A 6,089-nucleotide genomic window follows, 5' to 3' on the forward strand; every position below is an offset into this window, starting at 1 on the left:
AATGCTTTCTTCATCATTCCCATTGCCAAAGAGATGTAGGGATATATTTGGTTTTTCTTTAGGAGGCCGAAGTTTCCGGTTCAAGCGTGCTCCCCAAGGCTATTGTGAAAGCCCCTCCATTTATAGTAAAGCTCTGAAATGTCAGCTCGATGTTTTTCCTTTGCCCCCAGGTGCTACTCTTATTCAATATATGGATGATTTGTTGATTGCTGCTGATTCAGAGGATGTCTGCAAGAATGTGACTGTTGCACTGTTACGTCACTTGTCTGATCTCAATCATAAGGTTTGGCCTTCTAAACTACAATATGTCCGTCGAGAGGTTACCCTTTTGGGTCATCTCTTATCAAAGGAGGGAAGGCGATTAACCCCAGAACGAATTCAAGCAATTGCGCAAATGTCTGTGCCATCTACACAAAAAGAGGTGCGCGCCTTTCTGGGCATCGCTTCTTATTGTAGACAATGGATTCCCTATTTTTTATTGTTGGCCAAACCTTTGTTAGCACTCACTTTGAAAGACACACTCCAACCCCTTCCTTGGACTGACAAATGTCAGAAGAGTTTTTCTGATTTACGTACTGCTCTGTGTTCTGCTCCTGTGTTGGGAACTCCAGATTACAGTAAGCCCTTCACGCTCTATGTCCATGAAAGAGAGGGTTGTGTGTTGTCAGTCTTAACACAACGATTTGGAGACAAACAGCGGCCATGTGCCTATTTTTCAGCTACATTAGACCCAGTAGCCATGGCATTGCCTAGTTGTCTTAAAGCTACAGCAGCAGCAGCAATTTCTATTCGTAAGTCTGCTGGAGTGGTGCTAGATAATACTCTCATTGTTATGGTACCACATGCAGTGGATACCTTGCTAAATAGGACAAAACACAACATCGTACACGTGCTCGATTGTCTGGATATGAGCTGACGCTCTTGGCTAGTCATGTGCACATCAAACGATGTAACACTTTAAATCCAGCCACATTGTTACCTCTTCCAGAAGAGAAAGATATTCGGAAACAACATGATTGTTTTCTCCATACTGAGGAGGAGACAAAAGGCAGGATTGATTTGAAAGATACGCCGTTAGTGGATCCAGATGGGATCCTATGGGTGGATGGGTCTTGTTACAAACTCCCAAATGGTGAGACAACTTCAGCTTATGCTGTTACCACCTTGTATACAATCGTGGAGACAGCACGCATCAGACATAATTCAGCTCAGGCAGATGAACTGATATCTTTGACCAGAGCGTGTGTGTTATCTAAAGGAAAGAGAGTGAATGTGTATACCGACAGCCAGTATGCGTTCGGTGTGGCGCATAGCTTCGGTCGTTTGTGGAAGGAAAGAGGATTCCTTACCTCCCACGGTACTAAAATACAGCATGGTCAATTAGTAACTGATCTTCTTGAGTAACTTGTTTTGCCTACCCAGATAGCAATTGTGAAATGTAGTGCGCATAAGAAGATTACTGATGATGTTGGTCGCGGAAATGCTTTTGCGGATGAGGTAGCAAAAAGGACAGCCAGAGATGCTACAAGTCGCATGTATGTTGCGGGCCCTGCGAATTGGGTCAGGGCAAGAGGGATGTGTGAGGACACAATAGAAAGTGTGAGATCGATTCAGGGAGAGTACAGGAATGTTAGACGCAACAGGATGTTGGATAGAATTGTCAGAACACCAGCGTTGGCTGTTACCAGACGCCTACGTACTGCCTGTAGTTACTATGGCGCATGGTCCAGCCCACATCAGTGCAAAAGGAATATGTAAATTTCTGGCTCAAGTGTGGCTGAACGAAGGGATTCCAAAATGTGCAGATAATGTGGTGAAGCATTGTATCATTTGCTTGATGTACAATCCGGTAAAGGGAACCCCAACTCCGGCAGGTCATTTTGCTCCCCCAACATATCCTTTTGAGGTGTTGCAAATCGACTACATTCACATGGATCGATGTAACAATCTTAAATATGTTCTGGTAGTGGTATGTGCCTTTTCCAGATGGATAGAGGCTTACCCCCTGAAAGACAACACTGCTTTGTCCACTGCCAAGGTTCTTCTAAAAGAGTTCTTCCCTAGGTTTGGTTTGCCGCGCATTGTCTGGAGTGACAATGGAAGTGAATTTGTAGGCCAAATAATGCAAAAGGTGTGTACCGGTTTTGGTATAAGGCAGAAGTTTCATGCGGCAAATCATCCTGAGTCCGCGGGTTTGGTAGAGTGCTATAACGGCACTCTCAAACTTAAGCTTGCAAAAGTACAAGCCAGCACAGGTCTTAATTGGCCCTATGCTTTACCTTTGGCTCTCCTGTCCACTAGAACAGCTGTACATTCTCGTTTAGGGCTTAGCCCATACAAGGTTGTTTTTGGGCACCCGGCTAATGTATGGGGAGTCCCTCGCCCTAGAAAGTATTCTGATATACAGTATCCAATGCTGATTGACTATTTACATGACCTCACTACTAAATTACGTGTTCTTCACCAACAGGTTCAAAACGCTTTACCAGAAGCCTCCACAGACCCAGGTCATTCTATCCAACCTGGAGACTGGGTCTGTGTGAAAAATTTTCAGAGGACAAAGAATTTGGAACCTCGCTGGAAGGCGCCTCGATAAGTTCTCCTAACAACTCGCACAGCAGTAAAAGTCGAAGGGAAAAAGAACTGGATCCAAGACGTGCACTGCAAGAAAGTGCCCTTGCCCTTGCCTTTTGATCAGTGGGTTCGTAAGGGTATAGGGGATTCTGAAGGAGAAAAAGTCCCCCAATTCATACCTTTCAGTAGTGCACACCTGGATGGAACTCGATCGGAGAAAGAAGATGACGACATTCTACAAGAAGCCGTACCTTCCCATCTCCGATTAAACACTACTGAGCCACAGACCCTATTTCAATACCAAACTGTACCAACAAGGACTAGATACAATTTAAGACCTAGATTGGTCAAGGACACCTGAGATTTCCATCTCTTCTGCTACATTTATCATCTGTCCAGGTTGCAGGGTCATGGTAGGAGTCTTGGTTTGTGACCTGTATAGTGGCTAGGCCCCCAGGACTTGCAGTGTCATAGGACGGCTAATAATCACAGCCAAGTGAGTAAGGAAGATTGCCGTGAGCAACAATTTTAGAGGATGGATGTTAAATTAGGAAAGAAGGATAATAAGGAAGAGATGAGAAAGAAATATTGTAAAATATTGTACAGTCGATGTGGCGTAACATTGTGTGTTTCTATATTTTTGTGTATCTTATTGGCTTGTGTAGGTTGGGTTATTCATGCTATGCAGCAAAAAGTTGTCCCTAATTCTATCTCCTTGCCTCTTCATTCTACTATCTCCCCACATCAATGATATACACTTCCCCAACATGAACTTATCAGGAGAACAGAATATTTTAATAATTCATTTATCCAAATGATGCACCAACACCAATTGGTAGTCAACACGACCGACTGTTGGGTGTGTGGACTTATGCCTCATACCACAGATAAAGGGATGCCATATTTAGTCCTTCCATTTTCTTATGAAGGTTCCGCTTGGGCCTATTTTGTAATATTTTCAAATGCATATCAGAGCCGATTTAGACGTCCAGTTGGTTCCTATGGTAGTAAGCCAGATTTTAGAGACTATAGAAAAAGGTATTCCCCGGTTACTTTAAGGTCCAAGAGGGGGGAAAAATTGAAAATATTGGATTGTATGCCTCTTAACCGACCTATCTTATTTTAGTAGGTAGAAAACTCTCAAAAATCAATGTAACAACACCACAATGTTCCCCATAAATACAATGTCTTTACAACATAGATGCTTTTTCTTTGTTTTTATTATTTAGTCAGAAGCAAACAAAGTTTTTTTTGTATCAAAAATATATATTCATATAGCATTTTCAATTTTTACTTTTTTGTTTTGTGCTTTACATAAATTCTGAAGACAAATGAATATACGTAATCAATAAATGTGAACACCAATTAAATTATTATCTAAAGCAAAACAATACTTAAATAATTAGCAGTGCCCCTCAAAGAACAACAGAAAATATATACATAAACATCTTGCTAGCTATTCTCGCATACCAACATCCATACCACATGCCACAAAATACACAAAAAGAAAAGGATTATAAAACATATATATTGCAACTGGAAAGATCTTCTTTTGATTATTGTTATCCAAGTATTATTCTGATGACATTTTTTTCAGACTGGATTTCTTTTTTCCATTAGATTTAAGTTGATCCATAAGAGTTCGTTTTCCAGTTGTGAGATAGCTGGTCTGGTCTATGTACGTTTCGGTGATAATATAACTAGGATCACCTTCCTCAGGACCATCAAAGAGTTAGAACCGTAGAGGGGCTACTTTTATTCTGAAAATTCAAAACCACTGTATGTCAGATATGGGGAACATTGAGGTACTTAATGTATTCTTTAAAACGACTGTTATTGTCTATTTCTTCTAGTAAGCTGGTACATGCAAGTCTCAGGGAGGCAAAGGGGAAAGAACCATTCGGACCTTTCCCTATATGCTTTTCCTTTGTAGCTACACTCTTATTTAAGAGACACCATATGTGCAAGGTTAATACGGGTCGCACAGGACAAAATTTAACCAAAACAAGACTTCCTGACTCTGAATACTTCCAAGCTGGCATAGTAAGAAACAATATTTACCCCGCTCTTTTTAGCCAAATTTATCTGTCTCATAAGATCCTCTTTTTAATTAGTTTTTATTTTCCTCTCTAGCCTATTTCAGAGTGTGCATACAACGGCTTTAGCTTTACTAAATAGCTACCCTAGGGGAACCAGTACAGCGATTTCACTATGCATATATTCTATGCGTAAACAGGTACTCCGGAGCTAATCCTGTTCTTCTATCTCTAACACAAGGTGATTGGCTCTTTGCTTTTTCTAACTTATAGGCACACCACCAAGATCTCTATGGCTATTTTCATAATGAATTGCACAATTCGACACTCTGTAGAAGGGTTATATAGAATTTTTCATTTCTCCACTTCGAATGGTTCTTTCCCCTTTGCCTCCCTGAGACTTGCATGTACCAGCTTACTAGAAGAAATAGACAATAACAGTCGTTTTAAAGAATACATTAAGTACCTCAATGTTCCCCATATCTGACATACAGTGGTTTTGCATTTTCAGAATAAAAGTAGCCCCTCTACGGTTCTAACTCTTTGATGGTCCTGAGGAAGGTGATCCTAGTTATATTATCACCGAAACGTACGTAGACCAGACCAGCTATCTCACAACTGGAAAACGAACTCTTATGGATCAACTTAAATCTAATGGAAAAAAGAAATCCAGTCTGAAAAAAATGTCATCAGAATAATACTTGGATAACAATAATCAAAAGAAGATCTTTCCAGTTGCAATATATATGTTTTATAATCCTTTTCTTTTTGTGTATTTTGTGGCATGTGGTATGGATGTTGGTATGCGAGAATAGCTAGCAAGATGTTTATGTATATATTTTCTGTTGTTCTTTGAGGGGCACTGCTAATTATTTAAGTATTGTTTTGCTTTAGATAATAATTTAATTGGTGTTCACATTTATTGATTACGTATATTCATTTGTCTTCAGAATTTATGTAAAGCACAAAACAAAAAAGTAAAAATTGAAAATGCTATATGAATATATATTTTTGATACAAAAAAAACTTTGTTTGCTTCTGACTAAATAATAAAAACAAAGAAAAAGCATCTATGTTGTAAAGACATTGTATTTATGGGGAACATTGTGGTGTTGTTACATTGATTTTTGAGAGTTTTCTACCTACTAAAATAAGATAGGTCGGTTAAGAGGCATACAATCCAGTAAGCCAGATTTTAGTCATAATTCTCTGATAAAGGGAATGGTGGCTATGACTAAAATTGTGGAGAATAATAAGGTTCCTGTTGATGAGAGACAAACATATACTAATTGGAAGGTGACTTGTTACATTACTAGCCTTACAGATAAAACTAAACAGGGAAAATCTCCACCAATTTGGACTATCCCTCATCAAGGTAAATTCTGTTTACAAATGAATTGCCAGACTACTGACACTGGACAAAGAAAAAGCTTTTGTTCCCATACATACATCTACACGTCTCAGAATTCACCGCCGTTA

Source organism: Triturus cristatus, chromosome 6 (genome assembly GCF_964204655.1).
Source record: "Triturus cristatus chromosome 6, aTriCri1.1, whole genome shotgun sequence".
Lineage (NCBI taxonomy): Eukaryota > Metazoa > Chordata > Amphibia > Caudata > Salamandridae > Triturus > Triturus cristatus.